Source organism: Cherax quadricarinatus, chromosome 39 (genome assembly GCF_038502225.1).
Source record: "Cherax quadricarinatus isolate ZL_2023a chromosome 39, ASM3850222v1, whole genome shotgun sequence".
NCBI lineage: Eukaryota > Metazoa > Arthropoda > Malacostraca > Decapoda > Parastacidae > Cherax > Cherax quadricarinatus.
In genome coordinates this window covers 22,892,005-22,913,819 of record NC_091330.1, presented here as the reverse complement: position 1 = coordinate 22,913,819, position 21,815 = coordinate 22,892,005, and positions in this window count along the sequence as shown.

The following is a 21,815-nucleotide window of genomic DNA, read 5'->3' as shown; positions in this document are numbered from 1 at the left end:
TTCAACCTGAAAGATATAGAAATGCCTTCTGAATGCAACATACAGGGTTATAAACTATTCGACACTGATAGGGTCAACAGGAAGGGTGGTGGTGTGGCGATGTATGTGAGAGAAAATTTAAATTGTCTTAGACATGATATAAGATTAGAAACATCGAACACAGAATCGGTTTGACTTCAGTTTTTCGAGGGTCGTGACAAATTAGTTTTGGGTGTGATTTATAGGCCCCCAAACCTTGATACTGAGTGCAGGAAGCTGTTATGGGACGAAATTCATAAGGCATCTAGATATGAAAATGTTGTGATAATGGGAGATTTTAACTTTAGACAAATTGATTGGAACAATATGACAGGAAATCTTGAGTCTAGTGACTTTCTTGATACGGTTCAGGATTGCTTTTTAGAACAGGTTGTGATAGAACCAACTAGAGGAAACAATCTGCTTGACTTGGTTCTTGCCAACAAAGATTCACTAATTAATAATCTTGAGGTTAATGATGAGCTTGGGGAAAGTGATCATAAATCACTTAGTTCCAATATATCATGGAATTACCCAGATAACTGCAATCAAATCTGTCCCAGATTTTCGCTTGGCCGGCTTCATGGGACTGAAAAATTACCTGAGTGGGCTAAATTGGGATATCCTAACTATGGGTCAGGTAGGTGATCTTGGTTGCCAATATGACGTTTTTCAGAGCATAGTTCTAGCTGCCCAGACAACTTTTGTTCCAAGTAGGGAAACTAGATCTAACAAAAGTGATCCCAAATGGATGAACAATAGATTAAAACATCTCATTGGTCAAAAGAGAGGAATATATAGGCGTATCAAAAGGGATGGGCAGTTAAGAAATCAATATATTCAATTAAAGAGAGAAATAAAGAAAGGAATAAGAAAAGCAAAAAAGGATTATGAGGCTAAGGTCGCAAGGGATTCAAAGACTAACCCAAAAGGGTTCTTTCAGGTATACAGAAGTAAGATTAGGGACAAGATTGGCCCACTTAAGAGTAACTCTGGTCAGATCACTGACAGTGATAAGGATATGTGTGAAATTCTAAATACCTACTTCCTCTCAGTTTTCACCCAGGAAAATACTAGCGATATTCCTGAAATAATAGATTATGTAGAACAGGACGATAAACTATGTATGATTGCGGTAACTAGTGACATGGTCCTCAGACAAATAGAGAAACTAAAACCTAACAAATCCCCAGGTCCTGATGAACTGTTTGCAAGGGTGTTAAAGGAATGTAAAGAGGAGCTTAGCATACCTTTGGCTAATCTTTTTAACATATCACTACAAACTGGCATAGTGCCTGATAAGTGGAAAATGGCAAATGTAATACCTATTTACAAGGCAGGTGACAGGTCTTTGGCTTCGAACTATAGACCAATAAGCCTTACCTCCATAGTGGGAAAATTTATGGAATCAATAATTGCCGAAGCAATTCGTAGCCATCTTGACAGGCACAGATTGATTAATGATTCTCAACACGGTTTTACAAAGGGGCGTTCCTGTCTTACGAATATACTAACTTTTTTCACTAAGGTGTTTGAGGAGGTAGATCATGGTAATGAATATGATATTGTGTATATGGACTTCAGTAAGGATTTCGATAGAGTTCCACACCAGAGGCTATTGAGGAAACCTGGGTAGACGCATGGCTGACAAATAGACAGCAGAGAGTTTGCATAAATGGGGAGAAATCAGAATGGGGGCACGTCACAAGCGGTGTTCCTCAGGGGTCAGTGTTGGGCCCGTTGTTGTTCACAATTTGCATAAACGACATAGATGAGGGAATAAATAGCGGCATTAGCAAATTTGCTGATGATACCAAAATAGGCCGCCTAATTCATTCTAATGAGGACATTAGAGCACTCCAGGATGATTTGAATAGACTGACGCAATGGTCGGAGAAGTGGCAGATGCAGTTTAAAATTGACAAATGCAGAGTTCTAAATGTTGGACAGTTAATAACCATGCCACATATAAACTAAATAATGTAGATCTTACTACTACCGATTGCGAAAAGGATTTAGGAGTTCTGGTTAGCAGTAACCTAAAACCAAGACAACAGTGCATTAGTGTTCGCAGTAAAGCTAACAGAATTCTTGGCTTCATATCTAGAAGTATAAATAATAGAAGTCCTCAGGTTGTTCTTCAACTCTATATATCCTTGGTTAGGCCTCATTTAGACTATGCTGCTCAGTTCTGGTCACCGTATTACAGAATGGATATAAATGCTCTGGAAAACGTACAAAGGAGGATGACAAAGATGATTCCATGTATCAGAAATCTTCCCTATGAGGATAGACTGAAGGCCCTGAATCTGCACTCTCTCGAAAGGCGTAGAATTAAGGGGGATATGATCGAGGTGTATAAATGGAAAACAGGAATAAATAAAGGGGATGTAAATAGTGTGCTGAAAATGTCCAGCCAAGACAGGACTCGCAGCAATGGTTTCAATTTGGAATAATACAGATTCAGGAAGGATATAGGAAAGTACTGGTTTGGTAATATAGTTGTGGATGAGTGGAACAAGCTCCCGAGTACAGTTATTGAGGCTAAAACGTTGTGTAGTTTTAAAAATAGGTTAGATAAATACACGAGTGGGTATGGGTGGGTGTGAGTTGGACCTGACTAGCTTGTGCTGCTGGGTCTGGTACAGTGCTCCATCCTTGAGTGGGGATGACCAGACTAGGTGGGTTATTGGGATAATCCGGGGGGTGGGTCATTGGTCTAATCCGGGGAGGGACATGGATTCGCTCCGCATGGGTCAGTAGGCCTGTTGCAGTGTTCCTTCTTTCTTATGTTCTTATATATAATATATATATATATATATATATATATATATATATATATATATATATGTATATATATATATATATGTATATATATATGCAAGAATGGTATATAATACTGACAAGATGAAATTAAGACACGTGCATCATCTGGGTATCTTTATTGTAGACGTTTCGCCATCCAGTGGCTTTATCAATACAAATTCCAGGACATAACTTGAAGACAGTAGGACTATATACAGAAGATGAGGTAATCAGTCCCTCAACCTAGCAGTAGGTGCGAAGAGCACCATAGTCGTGGAGAATCTCCACGACTATGGTGCTCTTCGCACCTACTATCTAAATTTATCTAAATACTAACAGTATTTAGATAAAGGTAGGGAAGTTTTTATTGCATTTATGGATTTAGAAAAGGCATATGATAGAGTGGATATAGGAGCAATGTGGCAGATGTTGCAAGTATATGGAATAGGTGGTAAGTTACTAAATGCTGAAACCAAGACAACAGTGCATAAGTGTTCGCAATAAAGCTAATAGAATCCTTGGCTTCATATCAAGAAGCATAAATAATAGGAGTCCTCAGGTTGTTCTTCAACTCTATACATCCTTGGTTAGGCCTCATTTAGATTATGCTGCACAGTTTTGGTCACCGTATTACAGAATGGATATAAATTCTCTGGAAAATGTACAAAGGAGGATGACAAAGTTGATCCCATGTATCAGAAACCTTCCCTATGAGGATAGACTGAAGGCCCTTAAACTGCACGCTCTAGAAAGACGTAGAATTAGGGGGGATATGATTGAGGTGTATAAATGGAAGACAGGAATAAATAAAGGGGATGTAAATAGTGTGCTGAAAATATCTAGCCTAGACAGGACTCGCAGCAATGGTTTTAAGTTGGAAAAATTCAGATTCAGGAAGGATATAGGAAAGTACTGGTTTGGTAATAGAGTTGTGGATGAGTGGAACAAACTCCCAAGTACCGTTATAGAGGCCAGAACGTTGTGTAGCTTTAAAAATAGGTTGGATAAATACATGAGTAGATGTGGGTGGGTGTGAGTCAGACCTGATAGCTTGTGCTACCAGGTCGGTTGCCGTGTTCCTCCCTTAAGTCAATGTGACCTGACCTGACTAGGTTGGGTGCATTGGCTTAAGCCGGTAGGAGACTTGGACCTGCCTCGCATGGGCCAGTAGGCCTTCTGCAGTGTTCCTTCGTTCTTATGCTGTAAAGAGCTTTTATGAGGATAGTGAGGCTCAGGTTAGGGTGTGTAGAAGAGAGGGAGAATACTTCCCGGTAAAAGTAGGTCTTAGACAGGGATGTGTAATGTCACCATGGTTGTTTAATATATTTATAGATGGGGTTGTAAAAGAAGTAAATGCTAGGGTGTTCGGGAGAGGGGTGAGATTAAATTATGGGGAATCAAATTCAAAATGGGAATTGACACAGTTACTTTTTGCTGATGATACTGTGCTTATGGGAGATTCTAAAGAAAAATTGCAAAGGTTAGTGGATGAGTTTGAGAATGTGTGTAAAGGTAGAAAGTTGAAAGTGAACATAGAAAAGAGTAAGGTGATGAGGGTATCAAATGATTTAGATAAAGAAAAATTGGATATCAAATTGGGGAGGAGGAGTATGGAAGAAGTGAATGTTTTCAGATACTTGGGAGTTGACGTGTCGGCGGATGGATTTATGAAGGATGAGGTTAATCATAGAATTGATGAGGGAAAAAAGGTGAGTGGTGCGTTGAGGTATATGTGGAGTCAAAAAACGTTATCTATGGAGGCAAAGAAGGGAATGTATGAAAGTATAGTAGTACCAACACTCTTATATGGATGTGAAGCTTGGGTGGTAAATGCAGCAGCGAGGAGACGGTTGGAGGCAGTGGAGATGTCCTGTCTAAGGGCAATGTGTGGTGTAAATATTATGCAGAAAATTCGGAGTGTGGAAATTAGGAAAAGGTGTGGAGTTAATAAAAGCATTAGTCAGAGGGCAGAAGAGGGGTTGTTGAGGTGGTTTGGTCATTTAGAGAGAATGGATCAAAGTAGAATGACATGGAAAGCATATAAATCTATATGGGAAGGAAAGAGGGGTAGGGGTCGTCCTCGAAAGGGTTGGAAAGAGGGGGTAAAGGAGGTTTTGTGGGCTAGGGGCTTGGACTTCCAGCAAGCGTGCATGAGCGTGTTAGATAGGAGTGAATGGAGACGAATGATACTTGGGACCTGACGATCTGTTGGAGTGTGAGCAGGGTAATATTTAGTGAAGGGATTCAGGGAAACCGGTTATTTTCATATAGTCGGACTTGAGTCCTGGAAATGGGAAGTACAATGCCTGCACTTTAAAGGAGGGGTTTGGGATATTGGCAGTTTGGAGGGATATGTTGTGTATCTTTATACGTATATGTTTCTAAACTGTTGTATTCTGAGCACCTCTGCAAAAGCAGTGATAATGTGTGAGTGTGGTGAAAGTGTTGAATGATGACGAAAGTATTTTGTTTTTGGGGATTTTCTTTCTTTTTTGGGTCACCCTGCCTCGGTGGGAGACGACCGACTTGTTGAAAAAAGAAAAAAGAAATATGTATTGGGAGGTACCACCTCATGAACTATGCTGGGGACCTCATCCTCAGAGAAAAGAATAAACTTCAGGGAAAACTCAAGGTTCTCCCCGGAGCTATTTGAATATTGTCTTCTCCTACCACTCCCTATATTCTGTATTCTATGTAGACTTTATTTATAGACAAAATACATTAACAAAAATATAGAGAGTAGAACAACACAGATAACATCTCAGAGTCTACATCTAGAATACTTCGTCCAGCTCCCTGGCGGTGGGCCGCGTGCCCAGAATGCTGCAAGCATTTCCCCTCTGAATCGCAACACTGAGTCTTTGAAGGAGGAAGCTGGCCGCTCTGTGATTCTTCATTTCTGTGATGAGACCCCAGAGCCCAGTTGGTGTGGCTGGAGTAAACTGGTGGCTTCTAGGCGCACGCACGCACGCACGCACGCACGCACGCACGCACACACACACACACACACACACACACACACACACACACACACACACACACACACACACACACACACATATCCAAAGATTACTAATCCAATGCTCCACCAAAACTAGACTGAGGGAAGACATGTTATCCCTGCCTGCTGATGGAGCCGGGTCGTAGATGTGTTTGTCTATTTTTGTAAGTACATCACAGTTTGTCTACATGTTTCTGGATAAGCAGTCCTGAGCATTAGCAATCTCTGTGTTTTATGCCATAAGGCCGCAGTCAACCTTGTGGATGAGACCGACCATGGAGCCAGGGCCGACCTGATGGACAAGGCTGCTCTTGACTCCCGGGCTGTAGTTTACCCAACTCAAGTCCTGTTTGGGTTAACCTCACTTTCTACTTAGCACTGGTATTACTGATTGCATAAAGTATTCACACCATTGTTTCGAGCAGTGCCCAAAATATTCTGACTTGCTGCCTATGTGACCCTTCCCTTGTCTTCTGCTTTGTGGCTCTTACCTGGTCTGTTGCCTGTGTGACCCTTCCCTGGTCTTCTGCTTTGTGGTTCTTACCTGGTCTGTTGCCTATGTGGCCCTTCCCTGGTCTGTTGCCTATGCGGCTCTTACCTGGTCTGTTGCCTGTGTGGCTCTTACCTGGTCTGTTGTCTCTGTGGCTCTTACCTAGTCTGTTGTCTCTGTGGCTCTTACCTGGTCTGTTGCCTGTGTTGCCCTTACCTGGTCTGTTGCCTGTGTGGCTCTTACCTGGTCTGTTGTCTCTGTGGCTCTTACCTGGTCTGTTGCCTGTTGCCCTTACCTGGTCTGTTGCCTGTGTGGCTCTTACCTGGTCTGCTGTCTCTGTGGCTCTTACCTGGTTTGTTGTCTGTGTGGCTCTTACCTGGTCTGCTGTCTCTGTGGCTCTTACCTGGTTTGTTGCCTGTGTGGCTCTTACCTGGTCTGCTGTCTCTGTGGCTCTTACCTGGTTTGTTGCCTGTGTAGCTCTTACCTGGTCTGCTGTCTCTGTGGCTCTTACCTGGTTTGTTGCCTGTGTGGCTCTTACCTGGTCTGTTGCCTGTGTGGATCTTACCTGGTCTGCTGTCTCTGTGGCTCTTACCTGGTTTGTTGCCTGCGTGGCTCTTACCTGGTCTGTTGCCTATGTGGCTCTTACCTGGTCTGTTGCCTATGTGGCTCTTACCTGGTCTGTTGCCTGTGTGGCTCTTACCTGGTCTTTTGCCTGTGTTGCCCTTACCTGGTCTGTTGCCTGTGTGGCTCTTACCTGGTCTGTTGTCTCTGTGGCTCTTACCTAGTCTGTTGTCTCTGTGGCTCTTACCTGGTCTGTTGCCTGTTGCCCTTACCTGGTCTGTTGCCTGTGTAGCTCTTACCTGGTCTGCTGTCTCTGTGGCTCTTACCTGGTCTGTTGCCTGTGTGGCTCTTACCTGGTCTGTTGCCTGTGTGGTTCTTATCTAGTCTGTTGCCTGTGTGGCCCTTCTCTGATGTGTTCCCTGTGTAGCTCTTACCTGGTTTGTTGCCTGTGTGGCCCCTCCTGGCCACCTGCTTGAGTGACCCTTCTTTGGCCCACTACTTGTGTGGTCGTTCTCAGACCCACTGCCTAGAATACAGCATGAGGTAGTGAGATGAAGCTACTGCTCACACAACTGTGACACAAATAGCTAACAGATGCCATTACTGAGATAAGACTTTGCGGACCAGATATAGGCCTATGGCAGTAAGTTTTAAATGCTAGAAGAGATAAGCTTGCATTAACTCAGCCACGTTATTCGTATCATTCCCGCATGTCACTTACTCTACTCAGTTCTGAATTTTTTGACTTTGGTCCTGGCTTTGCTTAATAAAGTTTAAATTTCACTCCCCTGGGAATAACCATATTACATCATCTGTAATTATTAGACCGGGTTTTTTCAGTGTTTGATGTGATGCTTGTGTGAGGGATAAACATTGATTTTCTCCATACCATACTCTTTCCCTTTTCCCCAGTAAGCCGCATCACTCTGACAGTCGGCAAGAGTGTCGTGTCCAATCACTCGTGGAAAAGTAGACACAAATACAGTATAGTGTGATCCTTTATTGAATATTTCTCCCACAGAGCGGGTTTTAGCAAGTCACAAAGAGATCTTTCCGAGCCGAGAGTACATATAGTGACGTGAAGGATCTGGTGAGGAATGTTGAAGATGACTGCTGAGATGAGGTCGGTTTTAATAATGACCTGACTGGGCAGGTCCTTATGAAATCGAACGAGTATGATATTTTTCCATGCACTAAATTTCGTCAATTTCTTCACGATCTAAATAACTAAATAATTTAAATAAATATTTGATAAACAGAGAGGCTTACATCTGACAACACAGTCCATTAGAGCATTAGTATGAGTTCAACAGAATGTTAATTTCTTTTTTTTTACTGTGATTAAAGGCCCAATTTTTCACGAAAGGTAGCTTTTCACTCGCTCATTGAAAGCCGGACCCCAACAAAATAAAGTAAAGATGGCTGCCTTTACCCAGATGGCTACCAATAATAAGGAATTACACATACGAGAAGAAAGTAGGCAAGTTGCATGATTTTCATGTCTATTCTTACGTTTTCCATGTCACATTCATTGGACCTGTCCAAAAGTACTGAACATTGAAAATAAATTTAAAATTACTACTTTTCCAAAATAGCCGCTCAAAGGAATTGAGTGAGTTTAAACTTATCAATGTTGATACACGTTCTTAGTGGAAAAAATGTATATTTAGTTAGGTCAGTAAATTAAATGAACATCTCCAATGTTATCTGAATAAATATGGCTTCCTTATTCAAAATGGTCACCATCAAGAAATATAATAATAAAGATTTTCGGAAACCTAAAATATGTAATAAAAGAATGTATGGAATGATACAGTGAATAAATATGAAGGTGCCACAAATGATCACTGTGGCTTCCTTTATTTCCCTACATGTAGAGAGATCATCGATGGCTTCCAAGACCATGACCCACAACACGAGTGTAGATTGGACTAAATTTATCTTGACAGACCATAAATGATGTAAACCTACAAATAACGAGTTAAGATGTCAAACTCTGTCTACAAATATTAAACAAAATAATGAATTTGGATGGCTACCCATGGCAGTACATTCTGTGATACTTGGTGACGGAAACACCTGGAACAAATTAAAGCCATAAATAAATTCAATAGCCTTAAATTACAGAGAAAAGAAAGAACCTTGAGACTGCAAGGTGACCCAACGTAATTGTGGTTGCGCTACTCATGTACCTCCTAACAAATGTTTCCTCTGCGGTGGAGGAACGGCACCTCCACCAAGCCTCCACCTTTAATACTGAAGAAGAAGGGAGAGAATAATGCTCTTCAGCTACGAGACACAGTTCTGCTTGGCAAGCTAAGTGCCGGGAACCTGATATCTCAGGAAGCAGTCCTCCATTTTAAATTCTTGAAATGGGCTGGGACTGGGCCGCGGGGCACCCCCCTCACCACTGCTGACCTTGCTACTGGCAAGACATAATTCGCTCAAGAAGTCTCTCTTCGATCCCCACTGGGGAGGGGAATTTTTATTCTACAAGCGGCGCCACGTTTCTCACAATGCTGTCGCATCGTGTGAAAATCAAGCCAGTGAATGGAGTAATCAGTGACTCCTCGAAGCTAGCTTTAACTACCACCGTTAGGACCTGCCTGCTGGTCAAATTTACGGCAATCCACTCTCTGAAGCACTCCTTCATTGTCGTCTACACAGATGAAACTGAAATATCAAAACTAATGGACGACTCTTAAATCAAGATCCTACAAACACGACAATTCACCATATCCCCGTCTCCATTCTTAAAGGCGAAATGTTCGGTCTTTGTGAGAAGACTGGACAAGATCGTCACACCTCTGCTGAAACACTGAAGACGTCTGTCGAGGAACAAAACACCTGGGCCTCGGTAGATAGCCTCTCCAAGATCTCTAACGCCTCAGCTATCACATTCTCAGACATCTCCATGGCTGCTCAAGCTCTCTCTGACAGTCTGGCCATCTCATATTACCACATTCACCCAAGCCATATAGAACCAGAACGTTTCACACACGTCTCCCACTGCTGGACCTGCTGCTCATATAATCACACCAAGGACTGCCCCACCAAGGATGAGAAGTTTTGTTCAAAATGTGGGAATGATGGACACGAATTCAGATCCTGCGCCATCACTACTGCTCCAACATGTCTTAATTGCAAGGGTAATTATCATACCCTTGCAGCTAAGTGCACACTCAGGAAAGAAATCATATCGAAGGAAACTAAAGATCTGAAGAAGAACACCTCCAATTCACTGACATACGCAGCAATAACCAAACTACAAGCCGACACCACCAAGATTCTACACGCCACTCTACAGACACCTTCACCCAGCAGCTCCCTCTCTCCACTCCCCGACGCTCCCTCCAAGGTGCTGTACTGCATGGTGTATGCACACCTTGCAAATGCAGTAAACACCGGCGTTTTCAGAACTACTACTAACGAACTATTTCGTCTGAACAACATGCTTGCCTTCAATTTCCCGGACTCCACATCTTCAGCCGACATCCTCAAGATCCTTCCCAAGGTCGTGAACGTTACTGCACCTGCAACCCTGTCTCCTGACCAAGCAACTGCTCCTGTAACTTCTATAACCACTTCCTCACCGACAACGATGATCATGGTGCCTCAACCACCGTCTCCAATGCCTCCCAACCTTCTGTTACACCACCATTACACCTCCCCACTGCTCCTGTCGACCCTCAGTCACCTGGTAACACCATTGTAGAATCGCCAAATGACTCCACTTGAGAAGAAGATAATGACGACTCCAGTACCCCCCTCATGGGAAAACCTTACCTTCTACACTTATCCATCGATTGCTGACACCATGGCATGCACTGAGCTCTACAAAGATGCAAACCTGCCTCCTCAACTCCTATAACTCCCACCTGTGTACTGCTCTCTGATGTTCCTACCTGCCTACCCTCTCCTACGACCTAGAAACTGCCAGCTTCCCTAGACTCAAGACCTCAACTACCACGAGACCGATGCATACACAGCTGCTCTTCCTGTTTTCTCCAAGTTCGTCCCACGAGCGCCTAGCAGCTGGGTTAAGCCCTGGCTCTTTTTCTTCGACTGTGGACACTCCTCTCCACCGCCATTCTTCGCCTATCCCGTCTTCCCAGCTCACCCCACATGGGGTCTTACCTAAACTCGCTTGATCTTGAGTCGCTGAGTAAGTCAAGCGCCGTCTGATGCCGGAAACGAAACATCAACAACTACATACATCGTATTAGCTGAGTTAGTTGTTTACAGTGAAGATGTAAACAGACTTCTCTCTCTCACGTTCTTGATATGCAAGCACACATCGAGTGACGTGATGTTTTTAAATCACGAAACAAGTGGGGTTTGAATCCATGGCAAGTGAGATTAAGTGATGCGTCCGCAATCGTGTTATTACGATTTCATGAGACATGATGTTTTTGCTCGTGTCCAGCAGAGATATAGGTACATCAGCCAGGGAGACTCAGGAACAACAAGACTGTTATAATCAAGCAATGATCTTGAGACAAGTTAATAATATTGTTTAGAGAGATCCTGGAGAAATGTTATTTTCAAGGGACATTTTAAAGTAATTACCGTGACAGTTCAGTTGCTCCTGTCCTAACATAGAAAGCAGATTCAGTAACTCAGATAATGTTAAATCATTGCTTACCATATTACATGTGATCGTAGGCAGCAAAGTTTTCCCGGTGCTTCCACTCGCCAGGCCGCGAGTCACTCCTCCCAGTGCATCTTGGCCTGTTAGGAAAACGGTCTTGTTGAGAAACTTTAAGAACTAGAACTCTCATTGTCAAATAAGAGAATTTTGTCGGTCTTACCAGAAATGAGCAACATTGTAATTGATTTAAGGCAGAGAGGGTTGTGTGTCCACCTACACTCAGGCCTCAAGTTTTCACTACAAGTGCTGTAGATAATGTCGATAACATAATCCTGTGACAATCCTTAATTTAAAGATTTAATATACATAACAGTTCTAAATCATATATGCTAATTCGGTGGCGCCGGGTCGCCATCTGGAGAAGACCCGGGCTGGAAGTACCGGCAAATCACTAATGAATGCTAATTCGGTGAAACATCCATTACAATAACAAAGTGAGTCTTCCAGGATTGATGAAGACGTCGCTGGTACATGTGATTATGTAATTTGTCATTGGCAGCAGTTTCGAAAATTTTTTTAAATAATTTTTGTCCCTTAAGACATCTAGATTTCATGAAATAAATAAAGTCTCTGATTAAATAAATTTTTATTTCATTCTTTCAGTTTTAGCTAAATTTCACGATAATTTATGGCGTAATTTTAAGTTACGTTACATAAGCAAACATCAGTTTTATGGTCACTTCGACAGCTTTTAAGTTATCCTTCTTGTAAATTATTTGAACTGTTGATCTGAAAGCAGGAATTAATACCAAGATCATGCTACCATCATGCTTTGTTACCATGATGGCGGCCATCTTGGAAAAACGACTATTTTGAAAAAAAAAACTTTTGTAGGGGTCTCTCATTTAAATACTGTAAGTAGATAAAAAGTTATATTTGGTGAAAATTTAGTTCTTATACCATAAACTGAAAAGTTCTTATGACTTCGCTCACGATCTTGCTGGGCAGTGCACGTAAGCAAGAGGGCAAATAGTGAGTGCAATTCGGTAGCATGTCTCACGAATAGGAGACGGAGTATCGAGCCTGCAACATTGTTTGCTTTGAATGGCCCACATAAAGTAAAGTTGCATTACTTGATGGATGAGAAGACAGGCGTAGAAAGTTGATTAACATAATTTCTCCATTGAAAAGCTTACAGATATTATAAATGCAATAATTTCGCAAAAATCATTCTCAACATAACATATATATATATATATATATATATATATATATATATATATATATATATATATATATATATATATATATATATATATATATATATATATATGCAAAACAACCACTCTGAAAGAATAGAGAAATTCCAAGCGCTTTCGTGACTGCTCACATTATCAAGGAACTATGAAAGTAAAGCATCCAAGGAAGGTATTTAAAGGGGTCTGGCCAACACCTCACTATCAGATCCCACAACGGTTAAACACCTGACGCGCGCCGGCCCAACTGGACAGGTCCTTTGCACAACCACCAACAAACTATTCTACCCAAGAAAATTTTTAAAATTATTATTTGTCCAGTGTATTATTAAATTCTTCCCAAATTCTATTAATTATAAATGGATCTAATTTATATAAACCAAAGGAAATATTCATATTATTGTCAAAACTGCTTTTTATGAAACAAGATTCAATTATATTCCTGTCGACCATGGACTTGCTTGATACTACTTTCTCAACTTTTTGAAAATCAATTGGATGGTTAAAATCTCTTACATGAATAAATAGAGCATTGGAATCTTGTCCAGTTCTAATGCTATATTTATGTTGTTTTGATCTTAGTTCGAGATTTTTACCAGTTTGACCGTAATAAACTTTATCGCAAATTTTACAAGGAATCTTATAGACACATCCATCAGCATTTTGGGGGGAATTCTTTATCAAGTTTTTTTACTGTATCAAGATTTTTGAATACAACTTTAATATTAAAAGTCTTAAGAAGAGAAGGCATATCAACCAAGTTTTCATGGTAAGGGAGAACCAACATATTTTTAGTTGAATAAGGCTGGTTGTCCCTTTTTGGATTGTAAAAAGTATTTCTAGCAACTTTAAAAGATTTGTCAATTACATTTCTTGGGTATTTTAAATCATTACCTATTTCATAAATTTTGGATATTTCCTCATCTATGAACTCAGGACTACAAATTCGTAAAGCTCTCAAAAACATAGATGAGAAAACAGACAGTTTGACTCTATCTTGATGTGAAGAATAATAGTGGACATAGGAACAGTTATTTGTAGGTTTTCTGTAAATTTTAAATTTGAATTCATTATTACCCTTAATAATTAAAACATCTAGAAAAGGTAATGAGTTATTTTCTTCAAACTCAACAGTAAAGTTTATGGAATGGGCTAAGCTATTTAATTTTCCAAGGAAATGGTGTATATCTACATTTTTGGGCATAAGACACAAAATATCATCAACATATCTGAACCATTTAGCTCTATTACTTCTATTTACTTCCACTAATCCATCTTTACCTTACATGTATGGACTAATAAAATCACACAAACCAGGGAATCCAGTCAGACCAATTATTAGCTCCATAGGGTCAGTTTCATATAAATTATCCAAATGGCTTGTTGATATTTTGAGCCCTATTGTTGGCAAAATTTCATACTTTAATGTTAAAAACAACATAGACTTAGTTGATAAATTAAGCTCCTTGACAGACTTAAATGATTTTAACATGGTTAGTTTTGATGTTACTTCCTTGTTTACGAAAGTTCCTGTTGATGATTTATTAAGTTTCTTATCTGAAGAACTCGTTAACTATGATTTACCATTGCCAGTTCCGACTATCATTAAACTTATTAAACTTTGCATTGTTGATGCAAAATTTGTATTTAATGATAAGTTTTACACTCAGAAGTTTGGTATGGCAATGGGAAATCCTCTTTCACCTGTTCTTAGTAACCTATACATGGAATTTTTTGAAACAAGATTGCTTAACACAATCCTCCCTAATAGAGCTAAATGGTTCAGATATGTTGATGATATTCTGTGTCTTATGCCCAAAAATGTAGATATACACCATTTCCTTGGAAAATTAAATAGCTTAGCCCATTCCATAAACTTTACTGTTGAGTTTGAAGAAAATAACTCATTACCTTTTCTAGATGTTTTAATTATTAAGGGTAATGAATTCAAATTTAAAATTTACAGAAAACCTACAAATAACTGTTCCTATGTCCACTATTATTCTTCACATCAAGATAGAGTCAAACTGTCTGTTTTCTCATCAGTGTTTTTGAGAGCTTTACGAATTTGTAGTCCTGAGTTCATAGATGAGGAAATATCCAAAATTTATGAAATAGGTAATGGTTTAAAATACCCAAGAAATGTAATTGATAAATCTTTTAAAGTTGCTAGAAATACTTTTTACAATCCAAAAAGGGACAACCAGCCTTATTCAACTAAAAATATGTTGGTTCTCCCTTACCATGAAAACTTGGTTGATATGCCTTCTCTTCTTAAGACTTTTAATATTAAAGTTGTATTAAAAAATCTTGATACAGTAAAAAAACTTTTGATAAAGAATTCCCCCCAAAATGCTGATGGATGTGTCTATAAGATTCCCTGTAAAATTTGCGATAAAGTTTATTACGGTCAAACTGGTAAAAATCTCGAACTAAGATTAAAACAACATAAATATAGCATTAGAACTGGACAAGATTCCAATGCTCTATTTATTCATGTAAGAGATTTTAACCATCCAATTGATTTTCAAAAAGTTGAGAAAGTAGTATCAAGCAAGTCCATGGTCGACAGGAATATAATTGAATCTTGTTTCATAAAAAGCAGTTTTGACAATAATATGAATATTTCCTTTGGTTTATATAAATTAGATCCATTTATAATTAAAAGAATTTGGGAAGAATTTAATAATACACTGGACAAATAATAATTTTAAAAAATTTCTTGGGTAGAATAGTTTGTTGGTGGTTGTGCAAAGGACCTGTCCAGTTGGGCTGGTGCGCGTCAGGTGTTTAACCGTTGTGGGATCTGATAGTGAGGTGTTGGCCAGACCCCTTTATAAACCTTCCTTGGATGCTTTACTTTCATTGTTCCTTGATAATGTGAGTAGTCACGAAAGCGCTTGGAATTTCTCTATTCTTTCAGAGTGGTTGTTTTGCATATTCTGAAATCACCTGTTTACTGTGATCTTATTGCATATATATATATATATATATATATATATATATATATATATATATATATATATATATATATATATATATAATATGTCGTGCCGAATATGTAAAACTGGTCAATTAGCAAGAACTCATTCAAAATTAAATCCTTTCTAAAAATGTCTCTTATACGTTTAAAGATATATTTTTTTCATTAATGTTGGTGTAAAAGATTTTAATTTTGCAACAAAAGAATCTTAGAAAACTTACCTAACTTTATTATAACAAGAACAATTTATTATAGCCTAACCCAACTAAATATATTTTAGATATGTTTACAGTAATTTAATACTAAACAAGCACAGTGAAATATATTTTTTTCGTTAGGTTCAGAATGATTTTGGCGAAATTATTGCATACACAAATTTTCACTTGTCCTATATGGCAAGATGAACGTTGCTATTTAAGCCAAGATCGCAAGTTCTGCCTATTCGGCACGACATTATATATATATATATATATATATATATATATATATATATATATATATATATATATATATATATATATATATATGTAGTGCATGAACCGTTGGGTAATAAACATAGTGTAACACTCGGATAACAAAGGGATAATATGTTATGTTGGGTAAATAATACGGTTTTAGAGGTTTTCATAAATATAATAGAAATTTTCAATAAATAGATGGCGTTCAACCAACATAAAGAACGTGTGAATATTGACGTTCCACCAGCATTGTCGTGACGACTCGGTACACACCACTCTCAGTACACACCCTCACTCTCAGTACACACCCTCACACTCAGTACATACCCTCACTCTCAGTACACACCCTCACTCTCAGTACACACCCTCACACTCAGTACACACCCTCACACTCAGTACACACCCTCACTCTCAGTACACACCCTCACTCTCAGTACACACCCTCACACTCAGTACACACCCTCACTCTCAGTACACACCCTCACACTCAGTACATACCCTCACTCTCAGTACACACCCTCACACTCAGTACACACCCTCACTCTCAGTACACACCCTCACTCTCAGTACACACCCTCACTCTCAGTACACACCCTCACACTCAGTACACACCCTCACACTCAGTATATACCCTCACACTCAGTACACACCCTCACACTCAGTACACACCCTCACTCTCAGTACACACCCTCACACTCAGTACACACCCTCACTCTCAGTACACACCCTCACTCTCAGTACACACCCTCACTCTCAGTACACACACTCACACTCAGTACATACCCTCACACTCAGTACATACCCTCACACTCAGTACACACCCTCACACTCAGTACACACCCTCACTCTCAGTACATACCCTCACACTCAGTACATACCCTCACTCTCAGTACATACCCTCACTCTCAGTACACACCCTCACTCAGTACACACCCTCACACTCAGTACATACCCTCACACTCAGTACACACCCTCACACTCAGTACACACCCTCACTCTCAGTACACACCCTCACACTCAGTACATACCCTCACTCTCAGTACACACCCTCACACTCAGTACATACCCTCACTCTCAGTACATACCCTCACTCTCAGTACACACCCTCACTCTCAGTACACACCCTCACTCTCAGTACATACCCTCACTCTCAGTACACACCCTCACACTCAGTACATACCCTCACTCTCAGTACATACCCTCACACTCAGTACACACCCTCACTCTCAGTACATACCCTCACTCTCAGTACACACCCTCACTCTCAGTACACACCCTCACTCTCAGTACACACCCTCACACTCAGTACATACCCTCATACTCAGTGCACACCCTCACACTCAGTACACACCCTCACTCTCAGTACACACCCTCACTCTCAGTACATACCCTCACACTCAGTACACACCCTCACTCTCAGTACACACATTCACTCTCAGTACACACCCTCACACTCAGTACACACCCTCACTCTCAGTACACACCCTCACACTCAGTACATACCCTCACACTCAGTACATACCCTCACTCTCAGTACACACCCTCACTCTCAGTACACACCCTCACACTCAGTACACACCCTCACACTCAGTACACACCCTCAATCTCAGTACACACCCTCAATCTCAGTACACACCCTCACACTCAGTACATACCCTCACACTCAGTACACACCCTCACACTCAGTACACACCCTCACACTCAGTACACACCCTCACACTCAGTACACACCCTCACACTCAGTACACACCCTCACACTCAGTACATACCCTCACTCTCAGTACACACCCTCACACTCAGTACACACCCTCACACTCAGTACACACCCTCACTCTCAGTACACACCCTCACACTCAGTACACACCCTCACACTCAGTACACACCCTCACACTCAGTACATACCCTCACTCTCAGTACACACCCTCACACTCAGTACACACCCTCACTCTCAGTACACACCCTCACACTCAGTACACACCCTCACTCTCAGTACACACCCTCACTCTCAGTACACACCCTCACTCTCAGTACACACCCTCACTCTCAGTACACTCCCTCACTCTCAGTACACACCCTCACACTCAGTACACACCCTCACACTCAGTACATACCCTCACTCTCAGTACACACCCTCACACTCAGTACACACCCTCACACTCAGTACACACCCTCACTCTCAGTACACACCCTCACACTCAGTACACACCCTCACTCTCAGTACACACCCTCACTCTCAGTACACACCCTCACTCTCAGTACACACCCTCACTCTCAGTACACACCCTCACACTCAGTACATACCCTCACTCTCAGTACACACCCTCACACTCAGTACACACCCTCACACTCAGTACACACCCTCACTCTCAGTACACACCCTCACTCTCAGTACACACCCTCACTCTCAGTACACACCCTCACTCTCAGTACACACCCTCACTCAGTACACACCCTCACTCTCAGTACACACCCTCACTCTCAGTACACACCCTCACACTCAGTACACACCCTCACTCTCAGGACACACCCTCACTCTCAGTACCCACCATCACTCTCAGGACACACCATCACTCTCAGGACACACCCTCACTCTCAGGACACACCTCACTCTCAGTACCCACCATCACTCTCAGGACACACCCTCACTCTCAGGACACACTGTCACTCTCAGTACACACCCTCGCTCTCAGGACACACCCTCATTCTCAGGACACACCTCACTCTCAGGACACACTGTCACTCTCAGTACACACCCTCGCTCTCAGGACACACCCTCATTCTCAGGACACACCCTCACTCTCAGGACACACCCTCACCCTCACGACACACCGTCACTCTCAGTACACACCCTTACCCTCAGAACACACCCTCACTCTCAGGACACACCCTCACTCTCAGGACACACTCTCACCTTCAGGACACATCCTCACCCTCAGGACACACCCTCACCCTCAGGACACATCCTCACTCTCAGGACACACCCTCACCCTAAGGGCACATCATCACTCTCAGGACAAACCCTCATCCTCAGGACACATCCTCACACTCAGGACACATCCTCACCCTCAGGACACACCCTCACCCTCAGGACACATCCTCACTCTCAGGACACACCCTCACCCTAAGGACACATCATCACTCTCAGGACAAACCCTCATCCTCAGGACACATCCTCACACTCAGGACACATCCTCACCCTCAGGACACACCCTCACCCTCAGGACACACTCTCGCCCTCAGGACACATCCTCACTCTCAGGACACACCCTCATCCTCAGGACACATCCTCACCCTCAGGACACATCCTCACCCTCAGGACACACCCTTACCCTCAGGACACACCCTCACCCTCAGGACACATCCTCACTCTCAGGACACACCCTCACCCTAAGGACACATCCTTACTCTCAGGACACACCCTCACTCTCAGGACACACCCTCACCCTCAGGACACATCCTCACTCTCAGGACACACCACCCTCAGGACACATCCTCATCCTCAGGACATCCTCACTCTCAGGACACACCCTCACCCTCAGGACACACCCTCACCCTCAGGACACATCCTCACTCTCAGGACACACCATCACTCAGGACACATCCTCACTCTCAGGACACACCATCACTCTCAGGACACACCATCACTCTCAGGACACATTCTCACTCTCAGGACACACCATCACTCTCAGGACACATCCTCACTCTCAGGACACACCATCACTCTCAGGACACACCATCACTCTCAGGACACATCCTCACTCTCAGGACACACCATCACTCTCAGGACACATCCTCACTCTCAGGACACATCCTCACTCTCAGGACACACTCTCACCCTAAGGACACATCCTCACTCTCAGGACACATCCTCACTCTCAGGACACACCATCACTCAGGACACATCCTCACTCTCAGGACACACCCCCACCCTCAGGACACATCCTCACTCTCAGGACACATCCTCACTCTCAGGACACATCCTCACTCTCAGGACACATCCTCACTCTCAGGACACACCATCACTCTCAGGACACATCCTCACCCTCAGGACACATCCTCATCCTCAGGACACATCCTCACTCTCAGGACACAACCTCACCCTCAGGACACACCATCACTCTCAGGACACATCCTCACTCTCAGGACACACCATCACTCTCAGGACACATCCTCACTCTCAGGACACACCATCACTCTCAGGACACATCCTCACTCTCAGGACACATCCTCACTCTCTGGACACACCATCACTCTCAGGACACATCCTCACTCTCAGGACACACCATCACTCAGGACACATCCCCACTCTCAGGACACACCATCTGTTGCAACCCCTGAATGGGTTACAATGATTATTATGTATATATATAATGTATATTATCTTTTCATATAATTTTATATTGCTTATATTTGCGATAATAGCTAAATCGTAAATATATTGCTTTATATTCTTATTTGACTTATGTTGTTAGGATGTACATAATATGTGCTCAGTTCAAGTCTTGATTGTCAAACTACTGTAATTATCGCTTGTCGCTCGTTATACTGCCGGCTTCTGAGCTGTGCTGTCCACGGGGCTATCACGTGATCGAGGGGGGGGGGTGTCCTCACCTCTCGTGAAGTATGCAGTCTGCTCTAGACTCGCTTGGAGGTTGGACAGATTGTCTCATTATTCTTGTTAGTTCTGTAGAACTCTGTTCACAGAACCTTGTATAGACTTAGTGATTTTCGACGTTGTACTGAGGTTGTGTGTCGCATAGACACTCTGAGCATCTCAGGTCCTTAGCTATAGCTTATGACCTAATTTTGTACTGGTTTCTGTGTATTGTCACAGTCAGGGTTTTTCCTATGCTGAACTTAGATTCAGTAGTATGGGAGTTTTGTAACTTGTGGAGGATCTGCTGATGGTCCCTGCTCAGTGTCGTTATATTATCTCCTTGATCCTGATTGTGTCGCAGTCGCTTGTTATATGGCTATTGGGCTTAGCATTCTTTTCATTGTTCAAGCAGACTGTTCTGGTTGCCAGTCGGTCAAGAAGTTAGTTTATGTGAGGACTTTGTCAGTCACTTGTTTAAGTCTAGTCGAGTCGTGAGACATAGTGAACTACTTAGAGCACTTACACGCATACACAAACTTACTTGTACATATTTGTAATATCTTATTAAATGTTAATGTACCAGACGGTACTTAAGAATTATAAATGTGATATGTGCTTTCAGCACAATAATATTGAACTCGAGAGATTGATTTTATTTTGATTGCTGTGATTAATTTAATTTGATAATATACCTCTAGACTTAATAAATTTATTAAATTTTAATTTCTCTAGTTAGTAGCCTACCAGTTGTAATTCTGAAGCACTATTGAATCTTAATGAATTCTAATGGATAATTGGACAAGGATACTGACTACTTGTTACGAAAACCCAGTAACAGGCTGGATGCTAGAAGGGCAGTCCTTTCTAGTATTCACTGGAGATCTCTAAGCTTTTAGAATCGCGTTTTTTGTAACACCATCACTCTCAGGACACATCCTCACTCTCAGGACACACCATCACTCTCAGGACACATGCTCACTCTCAGGACACACCATCACTCTCAGGACACATCCTCACTCTCAGGACACACCATCACTCTCAGGATACATCCTCAC